The sequence below is a fragment of the Miniopterus schreibersii genome (genome assembly GCF_964146895.1).
Source record: "Miniopterus schreibersii genome assembly, chromosome: 15".
NCBI classification, from domain to species: Eukaryota; Metazoa; Chordata; class Mammalia; order Chiroptera; family Miniopteridae; genus Miniopterus; species Miniopterus schreibersii.
The window spans coordinates 25,412,444-25,437,055 of record NC_138115.1 but is presented as its reverse complement, the minus strand read 5'-3'; the positions used below and the strand labels follow the sequence as shown (position 1 = coordinate 25,437,055).

The 24,612-nt window shown below is 40.5% G+C and overlaps 1 long non-coding RNA gene and 2 pseudogenes across 9 annotated transcripts in view; 2 read left to right on the top strand and 1 right to left on the bottom strand.

Moving 5' to 3' along the window:
• Window positions 1-5,680, bottom strand: part of LOC308567470 — a 132,449-nt gene extending 126,769 nt beyond the window's left edge. For 2 of the 7 annotated variants that reach the window (XR_014000307.1, XR_014000308.1), the window contains exon 1: window positions 5,595-5,676. This is a non-coding gene — a long non-coding RNA (uncharacterized lncRNA). Of the gene's footprint in view, window positions 1-5,594 lie in introns of all 7 variants that reach the window. The other 5 variants (XR_014000309.1, XR_014000310.1, XR_014000305.1 and 2 more) reach the window with 4 other exon arrangements.
• Window positions 1-24,612, top strand: part of LOC308567468 (alpha-1,4-N-acetylglucosaminyltransferase-like) — a 71,137-nt pseudogene that overhangs the window by 5,515 nt on the left and 41,010 nt on the right. The gene's annotated exons all lie outside the window — the stretch shown is intronic.
• On the top strand, window positions 9,780-22,648 carry LOC308567472 (lariat debranching enzyme-like; annotated as a pseudogene). Its single transcript has 8 exons — window positions 9,780-10,514; window positions 11,232-11,356; window positions 13,737-13,817; window positions 16,177-16,262; window positions 17,965-18,189; window positions 20,874-20,954; window positions 21,216-21,361; window positions 21,782-22,648. The product of its transcript is annotated as a lariat debranching enzyme-like (transcript).

The window sequence follows — 24,612 nt, the reverse complement described above, 5'->3', positions numbered from 1 at the left end:
GACCTGGAATACACTACACAGTTGTAACAGCTGCTTGTCAAAAAGGCATAATGGTACTGGGAAAAGACTGTAAAGAAGGCAATTACAATTACTAAGTGTCTCAGCTGTCTACATCAGCCTACATTGTGATTCAAAAGCATTTTATTACCTCCTTGCCTCTCTCTCTCAAATAATTACAAAGTGATCAATGTAAAATGCAATCATCTTCTTAACAGGGTCTTTTACAAAGCATACATTTTCATTTTAAGTCCAATTATCGATTTTAAAAAAACAGGGCATGCCTTTGGTGTTATTTCTAAGAATTCTTCACCAAGCCCAAGGTTCTGCAGATTTTCTCCTGTTTTTATCTTCCCTAAAAACTTTACTTTGTTTTACAATTAAATCTATGATCCATTTTGAATCAGTTTTTATATGAGGTATGAAGTTGAGATCCAAATTCATTTTTAAGCCTATGGTTATAAGGATAAAAAGATAAGTGACAGGCTGGGAGAAAATATTTGCAAAGCACCTGACAAAGGACTTGTACCTAGAATACACAAAGAGCTTTCAAAATTCAACAGGCAAAAAACAGTCCAATTAGAAAGAAAGTGGGCAAAAGGACATGAAGAAATATTTCACTGAAATATTTAACTCATAGTTCGATAAAATATGGGTGGCAAATAAGTAATGAAAATATTTTTTACACTACTAATCATTATGAAAATGTAAATTAAGACCATAATAAGATATCACTACAAATCTATTAAAACAGCTAAAATAAAAAATAACAACAGCCCTGGCCGGTATGGCTCAGTTGGTTGAGTGTCATCTTATGCACCAAGAGGACACAGGTTCAATTCCAGGTCAGGGCACATGCCTACGTTTCGGGCTCCATTCCTAGTAGGGGGCATGCAGGAGGGCAGCAGATTGATGTTTCTCTCTTTCTCTTCCTCTCCCTTCCTCTCTAAAAATCAATTTAAAAATTTTTTTTTAAAAATAATGACAATATCAAATGCTGGTAAGGGTACAGAGAAACTGGATCTCTCATACATTACTAGTGGGAATATAAAATGGTATAGCCACTTGAAAAAAAGTTTGTCGGTTTCTTTAAGAACTAAACCATACAATATAGCAATTGAACCCTGGACTTACCTCAGAGATACCAAATTATGTCCACACAAAAACCTAAGCATGATCATTCATATCTGGTTATAACAGCCAATAACTGGAAACCACCAAAATCTTACTGTATGCAGTTTCATCCTATCAATAAACAATCTTGTGATTGAATAGGCCTTTGTGGTTCTTATTATGGCTGCAAGATGCCCTTCAGCAATAATCATCAGAAAACTAAATAAGGTTTTATTACTTGCAAGATCATTGGGGGGAGGGGGGGACCACACGTGCACATGGGTCTGGGGTTCTGCTTTTATTGGGGTTGAGGCTGGGAGGCTAGGGTTTCAGCGGCTCACTCTTTATTATTGAATTTAAAATACAAAAACCAGAATTTAAAGTTTGGAAAGAGTAAAAACAAGTAACTCAAAGAGTTGCTTATTGAAATCAATTAAAATATCTAAAATAAAGACACCTCAGTGGAGGAAGGTGGCATGACTCTTTATCTAGTCCTGTGTCCAGCAATATTTATTGGAGATAGCCATCCTTGACTTGGATGCCTCTTTGAAGTGGATGCCTCAGCAATCAAAGCTTAAGTCAGGCACTTACATTACAAAAAAACCCAAAACTTGTCAAACTTTACAACAGCTTAACAGGCGAATGGTTAAACAAATCATGCAAATCCATGCCAAGAAATACCACTTAGCTATAAAAAGGAACAAATTATTAATACAACAACTTGGGTGGATCGCAAGGGTATTATGTTGAGTGACAAAGCCAATCTCAAAAGGTCACATACTATATGACTCCATTTATGTAACATTATAAAAAATGACAAAGTTATAGACATAAAGAAGAGATTAGTAGTTGCCAGGGGTTAGATAGTAGGGGAGGGGGAATAGGTGGGTGTGACTACAAAGAGGTTGCATGAGGGAGATTTCTGTGATGATAGCCTAGTTCTGTAACTTGACTGTGGTGGTGATTACATAAATACACACATGTGATGAAGTGATAGAGACCTATACATACACATATACCAATATCAATTTCCTGGCTAAATGTAACCAACAGGGAAACGGGGTGACGTGTACACAGGAATCTCTCTATACTATCTTTGCAACTTCCCATGAATCTATAATTATTTCAAAATAAAGTTTTTAAGAATGCAATTAATGTTAAATTATCCAAAAGTTTGGGAAACATGAGAGAACTTATAAATTTGTTGAAAAGGGTGATGTAATGCTAAGTGAAAACCAGAGTGATATAGGTGATCATGGTGCAGCCTAGAAAGAGCTGGAGAGTTTGCGCAACTCCTCAAAACAGATAGTTCAAACATTTATTGAGTACGCTGTTTATGCAAGACAGTGCTATAAATAGTAGTGAAATTAAGAAAAAAATTAATTTACTAAGAAGACAAGATAAAATAACTATTAAAGGCATTGGGCCTCTGCAAAAGCAGTTCCCTTTGCCTGAAATGTTCTTCTGTTTTTCTAGTTTGTTCTTACTCATCCTTGAACTTTCACCTCATTGTCACTTCTTCACAGAAACCCTCCCCAACTCTCCTCATTGCCCCCCACATTAGATCAGATTCCCCTACTACATGCTTGTAACAGCACCCTATATTTTTCATTCATAACACTAACAGCCATTCACAAACAACGAACTGTGTGACAACTTGACATCTATTGCCCACGCTGGGCTAAAATCTCTAAAAGGGCAGAGACAGGTCTGAGTAGCTCACGACTGTGTTCCCAAACCCAACACCATGCCTGGCAAAGGACAAAAGTTCAAAGTATATCACAAGAATAAATCTATACAAAGCTGTAATTCATGTGTACAAATGATCAGGGAGACAATAAGTTACTGGGGTTTAAAAGAACCCTAGGTCGCTTCAACTTGAGAAAGTCAGTTTATACGGGATAGAAGGTTCATGTAGAAGGATAAACAATCTCATATCCAAAGCTGAAAATGAAATGTCAGCCCTTCGGCAGTAAAAACCCACTAAAAAAATTGAAGCAGGGACGTGGCGTGTTCAATAGAAAAATTAATGTGGAGAATGAACTTGAACTGAGAGGGTAAGACACTAGAGGCAGTAAAGTACTTGAGAGGACACTGTAGTAATGCAGGCACAAAATGAGAAGGTCCTGAATTAGAGGGTGACCAGGCGAACAGAGAGATGTGAGAAACACTAAGAATAAAGAGCCAACAGGACTTAAGAACTAATTAGATATAGGGGCATGAAAGGGGAAAGAGTCAGAGATAATTCAAGGGGTTTACGTTGAGTGATCAATTAAAGATAGTACCATTAATAGAAATGGGAAGTCATGACCAAGTCCTCTTAGGAGATGGAATGTACTTTGTTGCAAGTGATGGATAACATCCACACAATTGAAGATGGAGACTAGATGGAGAAAAGTCAAGGCTGGCACTGTACATGGTGTGAGCTGATCACAGTTAAGGTTACAAGAGTGAATAGGATCTCTCGGAGGGGAGAAGGTAAAAAGGGCCTTGAATAAAAACCCTTTAAAACCGTCTGATTTGCCCCTTGCTTGAATTCTGTTTATCAAGCTATAGAGTCATTCGGACTGAGCTCCCTGAGGGCATATCCCATCTCATCCTTGCATTCTCTAAAGTATACATTACAGGGTGTTGTCCATACCTGGTGCACCATAAGTAGCCTATTAAAGGAATCAGTTATTTTAAAGATACTTTCTGATTAACATTTCCTGTTCCACCTGCACTCTTTATTTCAAAAAGTGATATCCTAGGTAGTACTTTGAAAGGAACAGGCTTCACTTTAAATTAGTATAATCAGTGAGTTTAGGCAGATTAAGTCACTTATGCAAAGGTCTGATTACCCAAGGCTCTAGGACTGAAGTACAGAGAAACCAGACTTTGAGACTGTGAAAATCTTAAAAACAAACAGATGAACAAAAGTCCAATGAGACTAGGACTAAAGCAAATCCCCACTAGAAGTAGGGAATGCTCTTCAAGAAGTTTTTGAATAAAATTAATCAGAAAATATTATTTTTACTGGGGAGTGAAACAAATAAAAAATTTCAATTGTATGCACTGTACAAGTTGACAATGTACAAAAAGTATAGCAGCGTCAAGTGAAATGAAAGATAAACAAGATAATAAAAGGGAATTGAGAACAGTGGAGATCCATACTTTCTCAAAAAACATGAGGGAAAAGTCATTGGCCTGCTCTCCCACAAAACATTCCTGGATATTGCAGCCAAAGGTGGAGTAATGATGGGCTAATCTGATTCAATACTTAGGTGAACAGTACTTCCCAGTTGCAGTTTAAAAATAAGAAGAAGGACTACTAAAATGGATTAGGGGAGCAATTTGTTGACAGCTCCGCCCCTCCAAATTAAATTATCAAGGTTGCAGTAGGCCAAAATGCTCTAACCCTGAATCACAGGCCAATGTCCTAGGTGCTTCTGGAGAGCTCAGTGTATTTGTGGGAGAAGTCAGGGAACAGAAAACTAACCAGCTGCAGTCACAGACTCTAGGAACCTGACAAGTCACATATAATCCAACTACCCTCTCAATATCAGACTGATTTCCACAAGTCTAAAAGATGGTCAACCATTGTATATCTGTTTGTTTCCAGGAACAGCAAATGGACTGTGGATAAACTGACCATTCAGAATTAGACGGATCTCATTTCTTGCAAAAACCCTTCGAAGTTACCGCCCAGTAACTTTCACCTCTGGTACTGGATCTCTCAAAGCGACGTTTTGTTTTGTTTTTTAAGCTTAAAAACAACAACAGTATTAACTTCCTGGCACGTCAGTATGCGCCCTTCTTTCAATAATAGGAAAATTTGATCTTTCTTTTTTCCCCCCCAGGTCTGACTCCCCTTAAAGGAAAAAGAAATGCCAGGCACAAGTTCCTTTCGACTCTGGGCTGCAACCTCCAGAGTAAAGAAAATGGGCTTAAATAACTACACACCCTAGGCGTTGCAACTGATAGGAAACCCCAGTTGCTAAGAAGCAAGCTGCTCCGGCCAGTGCCCAGGTGCTGGGACGCGACAGAAGGCACACAGACCTGGCTGGCAGCCCTGAGGCTGTGGAGAACCAGCAGCCCGCACCTCTTCTGGCCAAAGCCGCGGGGAGCAGGGTGGGCGCTCCTTCCCGGGCCACCCGCTAGCCCCGCGCCCCCAGGACACAGCCCCCGGCACCGCGGAGCAAGGCTCAGTGCAGCGCCCGGCGAATCCCAAGCCGCGCCGCCGAGCCAGCTACCAGTACGCCAAGCACCCAGCCCGCTGGGTGCCATCCTGAGAACCGGCGCTGGTGGGGGCTCCGGGAGGTGGAGACGTCTCTGGTTCGGCACGGGTTCCGTCTATCGCAGCCGCCCACCCTCCCTCATCCCCCGCCCAAAGCTGAGTCGGGGGTGACCCCAGGGGGTGGTGCCCAAGAGGCACACCGCGTTTGCGGTGAACGCTGCGGGCCGGGGCCGAGCGCCCGGGCTGGCGGCTGCGGCGGGTCACTCACCCAGAGGACGCTCGTGCGGATTGGGGTCTCCAGCAGGCACGCCATCTTGAGCCTTCCCACCCGGCTGCAGCGGACGCCGGCGCGGGGGCCCGCACTTTCGACAGCAAACTATTGGGCCAACCACGGGCACGTACGCGGAAAGGCAGGCAGGTAGGCGAGACCGGACCACGCTCTGCACGCCGCTGAGGCGCCGCCAGGGCCCGCAGAAGGGAGAACAAAGGGAAACCGCGCCAGGGGCCTCCTTACGAATCGTCCGCTGAGAAACAGCGGCTACAGTCAGCCCGGGTTAAAGGTGGGGAGCGGACAGCAGTTTCCGCATGCGCAAAGAGCATCTGCGGGCCCCACCTGCCGCTCGCGGGGGGCGGAGCCTCGGGGGCGGAGCCTCGCTGCGCAGCTGCCGGCTTCACACGCTGATTCGCAGCCACGGAGACCTCGCGTCTTCATACCCCGAAAAGCTAGTACGTGAAGCCGCGTGTGTCATTTGAAGCACCTTTATCTCGCTCCTTGTTTGCGCCAAATGGGTAGCGTCATTATCTCCGTTTTTCAGGTGGAGAAACCGTGATCTCGATTCAGCCACCAGTAAGAGCGTTTCCCAGCCCACCGCTGAAGTGGGACCCGCTTGGCGCCGTCTGCCCCACCCTCCGACTGCTGCTGCGCTACGAGCAGAGGCTCTAGAGTCAGAGCGCCTGGGTTGAAGCCTTGCGACTTCACTTATCAGCTGCATTACCTGGGCAAGTTACCTACCCTCCTTTAAGTCAGTTTCCGCTTCTGTTAAATAAGGGTTGTGAGGATGGAGAGCCTAAAGCTCTTAACACATGCCTGGAACGTAGAAAGCGTTAGATATGTGTTAGCATTTCTCCCGCCTCTGGGTCAGGTATTTAAAAAATGGCGGCAAATATCTGAATAATTCACAGTGAAACGCTCTGATAACTGAAGCTAAATAAAAACATGCTTCTGATTAACTCACCTCTCCCAATTTGCGTGTGTGTGTGTGCGCGCGCGCGCGTGTGCGCGCTCCTACAAAACTTCCCTGGACTTGTACGGACAGGTTTCACCTTTGTGCTGCTCCTAACCAGTAAGGTTTTCACAGGATGGTTGCAATGAGCCTGTTATGTTACCCGTTCTTCCATTTCTATGAGCCGCTCTCTGTCTCAGGCTATTACTTCTCCCCTGGACTGCAGCAATAGCCTTCCAACTGATCTCATAACCTCTAGCCTCTCCTCCTCTATGCTCCTTACTGCTTTCCTGTCTTCCCCTGTGTTTGGTTTCTAAATTTATTGTAGCATTAATCATCCTTGCTTATGGGTCTACGTGTCCCTGACAAACTTGACTTTCTGGAAAGCAGGAATTTCATTTTCCAAACTTTGGTGATCTGCATACCATCCTCACAATCTTTGCCAATCAGCACCCAGGTATTATTATTCACTCAGTATTTTTCTAAAGCCAATTTCAACTCATTAAATAATTTTAGCCTCATCCTAAACCGTAATACTCTGCAAAATCAAGTTTATTGTACTCTTTATTTTATTCTAGTACACATTAACACAATAACTACAAAGAAGATTAAATGTCCATCCATGGATCATGTGAAATTGTGTCATGTACTGCATACCACAACAATGCAAAGCATAAGCATTACACAGAGCATACAGAGGTATCAATTGAATTTTCAGTTGATATTTGTGTGGTATAGAGTCGTTACAGCTGTGTTTGACCCACACTTCATCTGTCAGCTCAAGCCATACATCTTTCAGGAAGCCCCTCCCCCAAGTTTAGGTTAGGTGACCCCTCCCGCATGTCTTCCTTCATCACTCTGTTCTTGCCAATAACACAGTGTTTCTAACAATACATTGTAATTTTAAAATAATTGTTTACTTTTTTGTCTACCTTTTATACACTTTATGGTAGGCACTAGAGATTTTGTCTTCTATGTCTCTTATCTCACTGTGTACCATAGAATACTCACTTAGTGAATGTTTGTTGAATGAATATTTGGTTTAGTTTAGGCACCTCCAAAAGGCAGATCTTGGGACAATGATTTGGGTACCCACAGTTTATTTCAGAAGAGTTTCTAGAGAACAGAATTGATGGGTCAGGGAGAGTGAGAAAAGAAAGAAGAAAAAGTTAATTTAGACATCTATTGAAGTCACTGCTTATTTCTTGAGGACCTCTGAGAAACATGCAGAATGACCCCCTGGATATCCATCTTGAGGTTGGAGCATTTATTTACCACTTTCATCCTGTACAACTGGTTGAGGTTTTCTCTGGGGCTGTTAGAACTCCCTGTCCTCCTGAGCTGTACTTGTACACAGAATAGAGAGGACTTCCTTACCTGATGTAGAAAAGCAGAATCTGTAGGCAGATGTGTTTCACAATGGAGAAGCGAAGATAACTTAGGCAGTGTAAATGTGATCTGTTCACCATTTTCAGTTCAGGAATGGAATCTGAAAGTCATAAAATCTATAAAGGACAGATATTATTATGTGCATGCTGTGTGTTTTCTGATTTCATCAGCAAGCCCAGTGAAAATTTTGACAAATTAAGATTCAGAGGCTAGAAGCACCACACAGAACTCTTATCCTTCTATGATGTTTGCCTCTGTTCAGTTTAATGGCCCCAGACATGGTCTCTAGAGTTTTCCTAAGTGTGCTGCCATCTGGTGGTGGTCGGTGTCATAATCAGCTACTTCAATTGTATGATGCAGATAGCAAGGATGGATGTTTTTCCTGATGTTTGTAATATTTTATAAACTGGCTTGGGAACTCATTGCCCAGAAACCTCCGTAGTTCACGCCATTGGAGATTTCTGCTCAATATGTCACTATATCAGCATGGCCTCCCAGAACCACCCTATAGTATTCATTAAGCACACTACTGTCCTCACCGCGGCATTTCCTACCCACTTACTCTGCTCTGTTTTCAACCATCCATCTTTTAAACACAATTCTTTCTTTCTGTGTCCTTTATTTTTCTTCAACTCTTGTTTGGCTAGATTTGATTGTCAAGTGTTTTCTCTTTCTTTCCTTCCTTCCTCCCTTCCTTCCTTCCTTCCTTCCTTCCTTCCTTCCTTCCTTCCTTCCTTCCTTCCTTTCTTTCTTTCTTTCTTTCTTTCTTTCTTTCTTTCTTTCTTTCTTTCTTTCTTTCTTTCTTTCTTTCTTTCTTTCTTTCTTTCTTTCTTTCTTTCTTTCTTTCTTCTTTCTTTTTTTCCAAAAAAGACCCAGCTAGAACAACTTAGAATGCGGGAGAAAAAGCATTATCATTTCCTAACCCATGCACAGCATTTTTGTGTAATAAGAATTGTCTCTTTCTCCCATTACTTATATATTTGTTTATTTACATCAATATTGAATAATGGATTCTTACTTTTTTCATCACACACAGTCTGAGGGCACCTGCCTGTTGAGTGAGTAGCCCTTTGCATTTGTCAAAAAGAGCTCAATTTCTATATTTAAAAAAAAATCCAATACAAAAGGAGAGTAAAATATTAAAAATAAAGCTAGAGAAAGACACGTACCATATGATTTCACTCATATGTGGAATGTAATGAATGAAATGAACTGACATGCAAAATAGTGACAGACTCATAGAAGCAGGCTGATAGCTGTGGGGATGTGGGTGGTGGTGGTGGTGGGAGAATTGAATAAAAAAGAAAAAAACACATGAATACGGACAACAGTGTGGTGATTTCGGGGACTGGGTGGTGGTGGTGGAGGGAGGTGGAGGGGGTATAAGGGCAATAAAAAAAGAATGTGGAAAAATGAGCAGGGATGGATGAACTATCCTCTGCGCTAATTTTGCTTTTGTTTTTTTAAACGTATCTTTATTGATTTCAGAGGGAGGAAAGGAGGGGGAGACAGAGAGAGGTAGGAACATGGATGATGAGAGAGGCACTGATCTGCTGTCTAGCCCACAGCCGGGCATGTGCCCTGACCGGGGACTGAACCCTGATCTCCTGGGATCATGGGTCGATGCTCAACCGCCGAGCCACACCCAGCTGGGCCCCCTAGGAGGTCTCGATTGGGTTACTTCTCTTGATTAGATTTGTCAGAGGTGTTTTATTTGTTGGCTTGTGTCCGTCTGGGCCGCTCCGTTGGCGCCTGGCCCCCCTCCTGGAGGCTCTGCCCGCTCGGTGCCCTCCTGAGTCCTCTCTAGTTGTGCAAACGACTGTCTGCTGGGAAGATGAAGAGTCTCTGGCCCCTTAAAAACAACACCCTGATAATTTTAGAAACTCTTCGGGGGATAATTTAAAAATCCTCAGTGAGTTTTTACGTTTGTTTTAAAATTATTTTTATTTTTTGGTTCTTTAAAAATCTTTTTTGTTTAATTTCTAGTTTATCTTTGCCGTGAGAGCTTCATACTGGGGTATTAGCCAACTGCACCTGCTCACTTCTTTCGTTTGGTTTAATTTTATCAAACTAGCCTATTTCTGGGGACTTTTATTTTTATGTTTTTACTACGGTGGTTGTGACTTTTATTACCTATCAGCTGCTAAGACTTAAAGACCCGAGGCCATCTGAAAGCTGTCGAATCCTGGGGTTAACCTTGCAGCTCCCATTCTCGCGAGATTTGAAGCCGGAAGCGAATTAGACTGCAGGCGCCTCAAGGAGGTGGCGGCTCGGTTCGTGTTGGCGGGAGCTGAGCCCTCAGCCCAGCCTGTGCTCGCGGAGCTGGGATCGCTCTGCTCGAGGGGGTTGCGGGCAGCGCTCCCCGCCTCGGGCGGCAGGATGCGGGTGGCTGTGGCCGGCTGCTGCCACGGGGAGCTGGACAAGATCTAGGAGGCGCTGGCGCTGGCGGAGCGGCGCGGCCCGGGGCCCATAGACCTTCTGCTGTGCTGCGGCGACTTCCAGGCGGTGCGCAACGAGGCGGACCTGCGCCGCATGGCCGTGCCCTCCAAGTACCGCCACATGCAGACCTTCTCCAGGTGAGGTGCGCTGCACTGCCCCCGGGCCCGCGCCGCGAGGTGACTAGCTAGCGGTGGGGAGAGAGCCTGGACAGGGTTCGAGCCCCTCTCCCTTAGTTCCCGTCGTTGTTCACGCTGTGACTGTGGGAACTGGCGTTTAGCACTTGTCTCTTTCTCTCCTGTCCATTCACCTGTCTTACCTGTTTCCGACGGGGTCGCAGCCTGAGGGCAGAGCCTGAAGGTAGAAACTGACAGGTTGATCTACCTTGTACTTGATAGGACTCTGGGACTAGTTCATTTCATGATCCTGGAGGGTTTACTGGACGCTCGCTACATGCTAGTCCCGGTTGTAGAAGCTAAGGTTATAGTAGTGAACAGACATAGTTCTTGACTTAACTGGCTTGCAACACAAGGTGGCAGCCCTTCATTCTTAAGGACAAGGATAGACCATTAAAACAATTCTTTATTATATTTTTCAATGACAGATTACATTAAATATTATTTTGTATTAGTTTCAGGTGTACAGCATAGTGTAAAGTCATATACTTTACAAAGTTATCCCCCCATATGGGCAGTTTGTTTATAAAGAGCTTTTGAACTTTTCCTGATGAGCTCAGATTTTTCCATAAGACCTTATTTTGCTTTTTTGCTATGTCTAATTGTATAGGCACACCTAATTTCTTTTCTCTGTGCCTCACTTCTTCTATGCCAACGCACAACTTTACTCTTATGTTCTAGGTATTACTCTGGAGAGAAAAAGGCCCCAGTTCTCACAGTCTTCATTGGGGGAAACCATGAAGCCTCCAATCATTTGCAAGAGTTACCTTATGGTGGCTGGGTGGCCCCAAACATTTATTATTTAGGCATGTGTTTGTGGGTAAGTTCTTGGTTTGATGGGATGGAAGAGCCTTTTAAGATTTGTATACCAGTTGGGCAGCATCGTCAGATATATGGTGTTTTGGGTATTTCTTAATTTGAATAAGTAATCAAGAAAATAAGTCCATGTTCTAGTGTTTTAAGCAACAGTTAATAAAACTGCAAAGAACTGACACAGTATTTGCAATTCCTTTCTTTTTCCCCCCATCTTTTTATTACATGAAAAAGAAGTAAACTTTTTATAATGGAAATTGTTAAACATACACAAAAATAGAGAATAGTTCAGGTTTTTCCCACTTTTTGAAAGTAGAGCATTTCTATGAAAACTTCATAAGGGGAAATGGTGTAAAGCAAATAAACAATTACCGTTAATTTAAAAATCACCAATGCCTTGGTGACATTTAAAAAATTTTTTTGGTTATTGATTTTAGAGAGAGTGGAAGGGAGAGGAGAAGAGAGGAGAGAGAAAGAGAAACAGAAACATCTGTTTGTGGTTCTACTTATTTATGCATTCATTGGTTGATTCTTGTATGGGCCCTGATCGGATTGAACCTGCAACCTTGGCTTATTGGGGCTGATGCTCTAACCAACCGAGCTACCTGGCCAGGGTCCTAACAATTACCATTAATTTACACGCAAAAATTTTGAGTGCTCCCAGACCCAGAAAATAACCTGTCAAATCATAGGAATGTGCTTAATCACATCCAGTTTTATGCTAAGTATAACTCTGTTAGAAGCTCTCTTAGGCTTTTGTACTACCTTAGGACACATCTTGCTAATCGAGATAAAGCACAGATGCTCAGACACAGTTCGAAGCTGTGGTGGCTTGATGCTGAGTGTAATTCCCAGGGAAGGAGCTGGTGGGCCCACTCTCCCTACTCTGGATGCATACTGCAAAACAAATGCTGAATGCTGTTTTGGCTTTTTGCCTTTTTTCTTGAAAGCAAAAGTCCTCTTCAGATTTCTCTCAGTTGGAAAAACAGGTACTACTGTAGATCTTTCGTAAAAGTGAAGTGGTGTAACGCAAACTCAATCTCTGTACCTATTAACTAGCTTCAACCACTATTATCATTCTGCCATCCTTATCTCCTAAAGTTTTTTGTGGAAGAAGGTGACTGGAGTATTTTAAAATATGTTTTTATTGATTTCAGCGAGGACAAGGGAGAGGGAGAGAGAGAGAGAGACATCAATGATGAGTCATTGATCAGCTGCCTCCTGCACGCCCCCTGCTGGGGATCGAGCCCGCAAACCGGGCATGTGCCCTGAGGGGGAATGGAACCTCGATCTCCTGGATCCTAGGTGGACGATCAACTGCTGAGCCATGCCTGGCCAGGCTGACTGGAGTATTTTAAAGCAAATCCCAGCCATGAGATTATTTCACCTGTAAACACTCAGTACATATTTTTTGAGTGATAAGGATTTAAAAAAATACCACAACTACAGTACCATTATTATACCTAACTAAAATAACAGTAATTTCCTATTATCTGTTGCCTAATTCATGTTTTAGATTTTTCTGGTTATTGCAAAGATGTCTGTTTTACAATTGACTTGTTGAATAGGACCCAAACAAGGTCCACACATTTTATTGGATTGTTATGATGCTAAAATCTCTTAGGCTATAACTGTTCCTTTTCTCTCCTCCCCACCCCCATGCCATTTATTTGTTGAAGAAAATGGGAAATTTTCTTGTAGAATTTCCTGCATCTGTATTCAGCTATTCGAATTCACCAGGTTGTTTAACGTGTTCCCTTTATCCTCTGCATTGCCTATAGCCTGCATTTACATTTTCAGACCTGATTAGAGTTGGGCTCAGTTTTAGTCCCTTTAAACTATATAGTCCTTTTATCTCTTTACTGAAATGTTTATATGTATTCCTGCAAACTACAGAAATTTAACTTCTCTACTTCGTTACCGATTGATCATCTTTTGACAACTGCAACATTATGAAAAGGTGAAATTATCTGAAGAATGATCAGTCAGGTTCTTTATTCCTTATATGTGTTGACTTTCAGATATGAAACATATAAATCCATTATAGGTCACTTTTTTGCCTATTCCCATACTCCATCCTCATATTCGATTAGGTACCAAATTATGCCTATTTCCCTCTTAGCATGTCCTATCCCATTTGTTCTTTTTCCTTTCTGCTTAGTCTCTTGACTGATCTGCTTCTAGGCCTCTCCTCCCTAGTCTACCTTATATATTGTTGGCATGTTACTATGTAAAAGAGTAACCTCATCATGATACTTTATTTTCAAATAATTTTAGGACTGCATGGAATTCTAGGCCTTTAAACTGTTCATTCAGTTAGTAAAGAGATTGCTTTTGCCTCTAGTAATCTTATTTAACTATGTAATTTCTCAGGTTTGGCAGGTGTAGTAAAATACCGAGGTGTAAGGATTGGTGGAATCTCTGGTATCTTCAGATCTCATGACTATTGAAAAGGTATTGTTGTACTGTGTTTAAACTTTAAAACTTGCATGCTCCAGAGTAACTTAAGCATAATATATAGTTGGACTTTTTCATTGGATTTCTTCTATGAACTGAGTAATTTATTCTTAAATTTATATTATAAAATATTTTATGCCTGTGGAAATATAGAGGACATAGTATGTATTATCTGTGTATACACCATCAAGTTTTATCAAGTCTTGGTATTCTTGCCATTTTTAGTTTAGATTTTTAAGAAATAACACAGTACAGATAGAGTTGAAACTCATTAATGTCAGTCCTCAGTCCTATCCCTCCCTTTCCTCATCAGGCAGTCACTGTTCTGAATTTGGTGTTTATCATTCACTTGAATATTTTATATCATTAACATATACGTAAAGCTTTAAGGAGTGTATTATATAGCATGTTTTAAACTTCACATAAATGTATAATTTTGCATGTATTTTTCTGCATCTTGCTTTTTTGTTTAATATGTTTTTGAAATTCATATTGAAACAAGTAACTCTAATACATTCACTTTAATTTGTGACTAGTATTCCGATGCATAAGTACAGTTGATCCTTGAACAATGCAGGGGTTAGAGGCACTGACCCCTGCATGGTAAAAAATCCACGTATAAATTTGACTTCCCCAAAACTTAAGTTGTCCCTCGTATTTGTGAGAGATTGGTTCCAGGACACCCCCCTGCCACCACTGATGTGTACACCAAAACCCATGGATGTTCTAGTCCCCTATGTAAAGTGCTGTATATCAATGCATACAGTTTACGCTCCACATTTGCATACTCCCAACTGCATATCAAAAACAGTACAGGCGTTGCCGGCCGGCGTGGCTCAGCGGTGGAGCATCAGCCTATGATCCACGAGAGCGTGGCCCAGTTCCTGGTCAGGGCACATGCCAGGGTTTCTGGCTCGATCCTCAGCAGGGGGCGTGCAGCAGGCAGCCGATCGATGGCTGTCTTTCATCATTGATGTTTCTATCTCTCTCTCCCTCTCCCTTCCTTTCTCTCAAATCAATAAACTATATTTGAAAAAAAACAACAGTACAGGCACTTACTGAAAAAAAATCACTTGTAAGTGATTCAAACCCATGTTGTTCAAGGGTCAACTGTATACCACACTGTACTTATTCACCCTACAACATCTGAAGGAATTATACCTTGATTTCAAAATTAAAGGAATAGCTTGGGTTCACATTTGATTTTAAAATTTCTTGAATTAAGTTGGGCAGCTAAAACTTAGATCCTCATTGTAACTGCTAAGTCACAAGTCTGTTCCCTGTGCCTTGCTCTCTACGATCATAAACTATTGGCATGGGCATACAAAAATAAGGTTTCTCCTACCATCGCAGGTGTGTGTGCAAATTGGAACCACTCTTTGGAGGGGCAATTGGTAATATCTGTGAAAATTATAAAAGTACTCTAACCCGGGAGTTCTACTTCCAGGAATGTATGTATAGGTATATTTCACATGTGCAAAATGATATATGTAAATTTATTTCAGTTTTGTTTGTAATCACAAAAGTAGGAACTAGTTAAATATGTCATGATATAACTATACAGTTTAATGCTATGAAGCCATTAAAATAATAAAGAAGGAAAAGAAGCAGTTCTATATGTAACTAATATGAAAAGAACTCCAAAATAAGTGAAGTGAAAAAACTAGGTACAGAACATGTATAAAGTATACTGCCCCTTATGTTTTTAAAAAAGGGAGGGTAAAGAAATAGATGACGTGTTACGTGCATGGATGGTATTCCTAGAACAAAACACTGAAACCTGGTTAACACTGGCTGCTTCTAGGTAGTGTTACCGATGGCTGGGGACAGGCATAGGAGGACCCCTCCCATTGTGTTGGCAGTTTCATTGAGGTAAAATTTATATAGCATTGTAAGTATACAATTCAATGGTTTTAGTAAATTTACAGAGCTATACATCCAGATTTTACCACCTTGCAGATTTAGACCATTTCTATCACCCCTAAAAGTTTTATACCTATTTGCAGTTAATCCCTGCTCCCACCAGCCCTAGGCATCCACTGGTCTACTCTCTAGGAAGAACACTTTTTACTCTATACCTTTCTGTAGGTATTGTTTGAAAACTATGTGAATAAACAGTGTACTTCAAAATTAAATGTAATTTCATTTTAAAAATTACATGCCCTCGAATTTAGATTCAGTTTGTGATCACTTACTAGTCGAACATCAGCGCATAAAGAGCAGTGTATTTTTAATAAATTTTTAAGGACCTAAAGCGTTGATAACAGATATTAGTTTTAGGGAAGTATGTGTATCTGTTTATATTTGCAGTATTTAAAGGTGTTAAACACAGCTTATTTCTCTCCTTCAATTTAAGGTCATTTTGAGTGCCCTCCTTATAATTCAGCTACAATAAGGAGTATATATCATGTGAGAAATGTTGAAGTGTATAAGTTGAAACAGGTATGTAAAAAGTACATTATGGAAGGCTTGAAAAAATGTAAAAGTAATTCTGTACCAAAATGTATTGTGATCATTTTGGTGTATTCTTCCAAGGAGAGCATAATTCAGTATTTCTAAAATTCAGATTTGAGTTGTTTTTAGGAGGTTCACAGATGCACATTAGAAAATTCTTATGGTAATAAATTTATTTTAGTGAGTAAAAACAAAACATTTAATCCACGGTTTCAGATATTATTATGGTAGGACTAAAAAATATCTATTGGAATAAAGTAATACTTTAAAGAAAATATTAAAATATTTTATTTTAAATAATGATATTAAGTAGAAAAGAAATAATAGTAAAGATGACAGAAGATATGGGAAAATCAGGAAAGTGGTGTCGAAAGCCACTGGCTTAACTGGAGAATAGGTGAAGCTAGATTTTTTCCGAGAGCCCATTCAACGCCTGACACAGGGCTAAGCAGTTTTCACACATGAGACTTCATATTGTCGCCACAGAAATTCTGTCATTAAGAATGAGAGGCCAAGGCTCAGGTAGATAAGCAACCTGCCCAAGATTTCCCAAACAGTCGCATGGTGGAGCCTGTCTGAGTGAACTTGGGCCCGTCCCACCCTACCACACAGCCCCTGTGGGAGCATAAGGATGCTCGCAGGCATTTCTCGAATGCCCTGCTCGTAACAGTTAACCTTGTTTTGAATGCTTTCTCCCTTTCACCAGCCTAAATCCTTCCAGTCCCTGAAGACTCAGCTTAGATACTACTCCCCAGCCAGTGTTCTACTTTAAAGTCATCACGTTTCACTGAATTTTTTTTTAATCCTCACCTGAGAATATATTTTACTGATTTTTTTTTTTAGAGAGAGTGGGCGGGGTGGGGAGAAAGAACATCGATGTGAGAGGGAAACACCCATCAGTTGCCTCCTGTACGCACCCTGACTGGGGATAGAACTGGTAACCTTTTGGTGCATTGGATGAAGCTCCAACCAACCCAGCCTCACCAGCCAGGCCTTAACTGAATTTTCATTGCACTTATTGCCTAGTTACTCAGTGGTTAATTATATCTTTCTTATATTTTGTATTGCCTTAAACACTTAAGTTATTTAAATTTAGTTTTCCAAGTATTTGTTTCAGATTACTTGGAGGTGCTGGGATGAGTAAAGTATGGAGTATATTTTGTGTCCCCCATGAAGACACTAGCCACCTTAAATACCTCTAATGTGATTTATGTAGTAAACAGAGTATTTTTGGTATATACCATACCATGTGAATCCATTAGAAAAAAAAAAGGACTATACCTTTGGTTTACTGTATGTATCATTTACATTAGATGTCTTATGAAATCTGGTGTCTCTGGATCTTAAAACAGCAGTTTCTTTACCAAAAAGGAAAAGAACAATGGTATTACATATTTTAGAAGTCCAATGCTAGAGACCATAGCTGATTTCAGTCTATAGAAAGTGTGTCTCTGTTGACCTGCCTTGCTGGAAAATAAGGATGAATGGAGGTGGAGAGGAAGCTGTTTCTTTTTGCCTGCGTGAGTGAGTAGGTTAGCATTGCTGTGACTTCCTTACATAAAGATCCTTAAAATGAATTGCACAAAAATCCAGAGATGTCAGTGGGTAGATGGTTGTGTGGTGGTGGAGAGAAGGAAGGGGGTTTACTAACGGTTAATCTGTTTTTAAAAGTTGTCTTTTTCTGTTAAAGCTGAAGCAGCCTATGGACATATTCTTATCTCATGATTGGCCAAGAAGTATATACCATTATGGAAATAAGAAGCAACTTCTTAAGACTAAATCTTTTTTCCGACAAGAAGTGGAAAATAACACCTTAGGAAGCCCTGCTGCCTCCGAGCTTCTAGAGCACTTAAAGCCTAATTACTGGTTTTCTGCGCACCTTCATGTGAAGTTTGCAGCCTTGATGCAGCATCAGGTAGAAAACACAGTATTTATTCTTTCATTTAACAAACACTTATTGAACATTTATGGGCTACGTACTGTTGACCCAGTTGTAAAGTTAGAGAAAGAAATGAAAGATAACTTTCCTTTTGTGAGTAACTCAGAATCCAGTGGGGGGAAGAGACAAGTAAGCAATGATAAAATAGTGTAATAAGTTTGTGCTGAAAAGGCCTAGGGTACTGTGGGAGCACCTAAGCCAGACTGTGGTGGGATGGAGTTGTGGACAGAGAGATGACGAGAGAAGCTTTTCTGAAGGAATTGATGGTACCAGGAAGAAGGAGATTATGAGGGTAATCTAGGGTGCGAGAGGCCTGAGAACATGCCGCCTTTGGGGAACTGCAGCTAGTTCCCATGGCGGGGGCATGGACACTAGGACAAAACATAAGTGCCTTCTGGGCCATGCTCTGGAGTTTGGGTTTTAACCAGAGGTAATGGGGAAAGTTGGAGAGTGATACAATCATATTTTCATTTTCAAAAGATTAGTTTGGCAGCAGTTTTGCAGACGGATTGGAGTGATATAAAATAAGAGGCACAGGAGGCTATTTAAACAAAAGATGAGACTGTAACCTAAAGCAAAGAGGGAACACAGAGAATGAAGCACGGTCTAGAGAGAGTTTGGAAGTAGAATCACCAGAATTTGGTGATGGAGGGAGGAGGGAATTTAGGATGAGTAAGTTTTCCTTGGATAACTGCATGGTGGTAGTGCATGATGGAAGGTAGAGAATAAATATATACCTGTAATTAGGCTTTTGTGGAAATATGTGGTTCTTTCACCTCCAGTTTGGACTAAACTGACTTTCCCATAAAGTATTTCATTTAGAAGATGCTGGGTTAACAAAGTTAGAGATTTATTCTTGGAGGCTTCTATAGAATTTCTAAGTCTTTAATGTACTGATTAATGGGCATTGCCTTACTCCAAGAGTGGGATGTGCTTCCCCAGCTTACTTAACCAAACACTTTAACTATGGTAGAGGTCTACTTTAACTGTGTTCCTCGAACATGGTTTGGAAGGTTCTGTCTTGAAACATTCCTGTAGGCCCTTTCTGTTGTGGGCTTATTTTCCCCAGTTTCACTGGGAGAGGGAGGCAAGGTTACTCCTTTCATTTTCCAAAGTCCAAGTCATCTGTTTTATTTCAGTCGCCTTTTCCACATGTGTTATTTTCTGTCTCTTAGGGCTCCTGACATGCTTGGATTTTTATTCAAGTATCTAATTTGCTACTTTTCTCCACTGCATATTCTGTTGTCATCTAGGAACTTTTATCTCTGCATTAACAACATATTCGATCCCTTTTTCTTGGCTCCTCAACCTCCTCTGACTTTACCTGTGTTCTCTTTTAGTCCCTTCAGCAGCACCAAAGATCACCTTTCTTCAGAACTGCCCTTCAGCGAAGATCCGTCTGTAACCTCTGTGCCTTCCACCTCTCTTAGTCCCTCATCAGCACTGAATTTTGATACCTGGTCCTCAGTAGGACATCCCATAGCTTGTTCCCTTGTACTTTTTTCCTCCATGTGCCTTACTGTTTTCAGTGAGTCAGTTTTTTACTGCTTTCAGTATGACTTTGATGTTTGTGACCCCTTCCATATTTCTTTCTGACAATTCACTTTTCAGAGGATAGCTTTATTGGTGCCCTGGCCGGTGTCTCCCAGTGATTAGAGCATCGGTCTGGGCGCTGAAGGTTCACAGGTTTGATTCCTGGTCAAGGGCCCATACCTGGGTTGCAAGTTCGATCCCTGGCCCTGGTTAGGGCATGTGGAGGAAGCGACCAGTCGATCTGTCTGTATAACATCGATGTTTCTCTCTCCCCCGCCCCCCTTCCTTCCATTCTCTTTAAAAATCAATGGGGAAAATATCCTTGGGTGACGATTAACAAAAAAAAAAAAAAAAAAGCTTTATTGGTGTAAATTTACATAAAATTAATTCAAGTGTATAATTCAGTGATTTTTTGGGTTTGCACACATCACATAATCCAGTTTTAGAATATTTCCACCACCTGAAAAGATCCTTTGTGTCTGTGTGATGTCAGTCCTTGTTCCCACCCTCAGCCTCAGGCAACCACTAATCTGCTTTGTGTCTCCATGGGTTTGCCCTTTCTGAACCTTTCATATAAATGTAATCATAAGTATATAGCCTTTGACACCTGGCTTCTATTATTTGCTTGTTTTTGAGGTTCATTTATGTATGTAAGCATGTATCAGTATTTCATTTATTTTTGTTGAATAGAATTTCATTCTACGGATATATCGCATCTACCTTTGATGTTGTATCTAAGAAATCTTTGCTAACCCAAGGAAGTGATGATTTTCTTCTATGATTTCTTCTAAAAATTGTGAACTTTTAACTGTGCCAATTTACTTTTAAGCACTTCTGTTATCTTTAACCCTGTTATATGCTTTGATATATATGTATTAAATGCTTTGATTTAACATTATCATCATCACTATTGGTTTCTACTTCGACTTGTGTAAGAAATTGAAGCCCAGGTAGTTTAAGTGCCCTTGTTGCACAAGTGAGTATAGAACTAACTTGCTTTGGAAAAGGAACAGTTGTTCCTTTGACACACAACTTTGTGTAACAAAGATTGTTTCCATCCTATCCAATGTACGAATTACCTGTGATGTTTTAACATTCTTTCTTAAATCATGGTTCATCTCGTTTAGGCCAAGGATAAAGGAGAGACTGCCAAAGCAACCAAATTTTTAGCCTTGGACAAATGCTTACCACATAGAGACTTTCTTCAGGTAAGAAGAAAATGAAATAACTTTGTAATATAGTTATACTCTTCCAATGATTAAGGAAACATTTTAGTTTTTGTTTCTTAAATTATTAATTTGTGCTTTTTGTAATTTATGTAGCCTGAGAATTCTTTGGGAATATTTACATTACATTAATATTTTTAGGTTACTAAATTAAATTCCCTTTAACTTTTATTGTCATATTGAAATCCTTAGAATATTAAAAATAGATATGTATTTGTTAAAATTACTAATTTCTTCCTGTAGGTAATAGAAATAGATCATGACCCCAGTGCTCCTGATTACTTAGAGTATGATATTGAATGGCTCACTATTCTCAGGGCTACAAACAGTCTTATTAATGTAACTGGGCACCTATGGAATATGCCTGAAAATAATGGTCTGCATAAAAGGTAAGCTTGACTTGCTCTTTGCATGCATGCAAGGTTTTTGCGGCCCCCCCCTCCCCGTTTTTGATTAAGAAAAAAACTGTTAAATGAATGTGAGAATAATTCAGGGTTTACAAGAAAATGGATTGTTGAGCACCAACCCAAATAAGTGTATAAGTGATTAAGTGTGCACAGAACTATAATATGGCAGAGATTTTGGTTCATTAAAGTAATTTATACTTGCTTTAGGGTGTAAGGACATCTTTTCCTATGAATTATTTTTATTTCAAAATGGCCCTTTGCTAAATTCACTGTAATTTTACTAACTGGAATTTAGATTATCATTTATTTTTTATCCTTGCACCTGAAGTTCATAGTTAGATTTTATTATTTATCGTCTGCGGCCAATAACATATAAAAGATCATTGTTTTGGACTTTTATAGGTGGGATTATAGTGCAACCGAAGAAGCCATGAATGAAGTATTGGAAACATTGAATCATGACCTCAAAATTCCACTTAACTTTAGTGTGACGGCTGCTTGTTATGACCCAAGCAAGCCACAGACACAGATGCAGTTGGTTCATAGGATCAATCCTCAGACTACTGAATTTTGTGCCAAACTTGGCATCACAGACATTAATGTCAGTCTTCAGAAGGCCAAGGAAGAACATCAGTTGTGTGGCGAGTATGAAGAGCAGGATGAAGGGGGCAGTAATGACTCTGGAGAAGATCCCAGTGAATATAACACAGACACATCTGCCGTGTCCTTTGTCAATCCAGATGAAATAATGTTAGATGAAGAAGAGGAAGAGGAAGATAGCTTTGTAAGTGCACATAGTGACATGAATACAACATCCCTAGAACCTTCTTCTGATCAGGCCTCTGACTTTTCGGCCAGCTTCTCTGATATCAGGATCTTGCCAGGTTCCATGTTTGTTTCTCCTGATGACACATTGGGTTCCCCAGCTGTCACAGAGGGGAAACCTGGTGAGGCTGTGGAGTCTGGAGATGGGGAGGACTTCCCCGGAGTGCCATTGAGAGGCTGAGTGATGAACACGAGCCTGAACAAAGGAAGAAAATGAAGAGGAGGAATCAAGCCATCTATGCTGCAGTGGATGATGATGATGCAGCATAAGACAGCCTACTTGTCTTAGTGTGTGTGCAGATAGGTGATTTTTAAGACCATATTTTTAGAGTTGGGTTTTTGACTCACGACTTAACTTTGTAATAATGAAGTTACACAGAGAATTGACTTTGCCCTTAGACCCTTGTATATTTCAGATACAGACATTAAAATTTCATATGTTTATTTGATTGATTGAGTATCCTTTTTTTTGAAGACAGATATGACTCACTTTCATTGTTTTCAACACAAATTTATTGAACACCTACTTTGTGCCAGGCACTCTCCTATAAGATGACACTATAAAGATGAATAAGAGGGATTTTTTTGCCTTTCAGGAGTTACTACCACTGTGAATATTTTGCTGAATAAAATATAACATATTTCTCTTTTGTTATACAAAGTTCAGTCATTATTGTATATATAATTATGTTTGGTTTCTTTTCATTTATTATATATTCCCTGGTCAGCTCTTAATGTCTGTCAAATATAGTTGAAATTGAAGATGGTAAATAAGATGTCAGGAAATGCATTACTTTAAATACTAGACATTGGTAAACATAAAATTTTACACTGACTTGCTGAGATTAATATAACTCTCTTGACTTTTCCGTATTACATTTAGCCTTAGCCTTAGTTTTAATGCAAGTATAGTAACTGTATAGGTCACAATATATAGGTCATATTGAGCGTACTTCAGCTTAGTGTTAATTATTCACAGGGATTGAGTTGCACAAATGCTGCCTGTCGTGCTGCATAATGGGTTGCTAGTATTGAAGTATTTTTAAAGAGCCATGTGGAAAAACTACACCTCTGCCCTCTCTCTGGTTCAACTGCCCAGCCACCTGAGGAGACTGTTGTCCTGCACTTTGGATCAGGAGTTATGGAATTCAAAGGCGATTCCAGCTTCTCATGATCCCACAGCAGTGCAAGTTCAGGAGCCAATCCAGAATGATGTAACAGATGGCTTCCATCTTGTCAGTATTTGACTCAAAATAGGTCTAGGACTTTGGGATTTTTATCTTAATGCCTTCCATTTTTTGTTTACTTTCTTTTTTGGATTGAATAGTTAATTTGTTATCTGTGGGAGCTCTCCTCGTCCCCACTGGTTGCTAGTGGGAGTGGGCCTCTTGCAATGTCACAAGAATAAGAATGTTCTTTTTTAAAAAAATACCTTTATTGATTTCAGATAGAGGAAGGGAAAGGGAGAGAGAGAGTTGAAACATCAATGATGACACAGTTGTCATTGATCGACTGCGCGCAACCGAAGCATGTGCCCTGATGGAGAATCGAACCGTGATCTCCTGGATCCTAGGTTGACGCTCAGCCGCTGCACCACATCAGGCCAGGCAGAGAATAAGAATTTTCTGAGACTCACACGGGAGGATGATATATTATAGAAAGCATTATTTCTGTGGAATCAAACCCCTGAGTTTCCAAGGAGCTGGCATGAATTCACTGATTATCAGTAAAAAACAAAATTGTTTTCAGGACTTACTGTTGATACTGTCACTCGTCAATGTCCTTCTGTTATTCTCACATGGTTCCCAGGTGCTAGGCTGTGGATTATCCCTCACTCCGCAGTGAACTGGCCCTGCTCATTCATGTGAACCCAGGTCTCCAGTTTGTTCCAGCTTGAGAACAGTGGGGAAAGGAATTGCCAATTTTCTTTTTTAGTTTCTTTTTAGAATTTTTAAAAAAATTATTGATTTTGGAGTTAGAGAAAAAGGAGAGAGAAACAGCAATTTTATGACCCACTTATTTATGCATCGATTGGTTGATTCTTGTATGTGCCCTGACCCGGAGCAAACCCACAGCCTTGGTGTATCGGGAGGACACTCTAACCATCTGAGCTACCCCGCCAGGGCAGGATCTGGCGATGGTGATAAGCCATCATTCTGTCTATTGGTTTTGCCCTGTTAATAGCTGAATGCTTTAAAAAGTTTATCAGTCCCACTTACTTGACAGATATGTCAGAAACTGGAACTGTGGTTGCAAGGGCTCCAAAGTCAATAGGATGAGTATTGTTGGCTTGAATATTCCCTTATTTCAATAAATCAGAGTCAAAGAAGCTACAGAATTAAGAGGTGTGCTTTTCACGTGTAATTCAGTTCAACAAATATTTAGTGTTAAAAATTCCTTTAACTTTT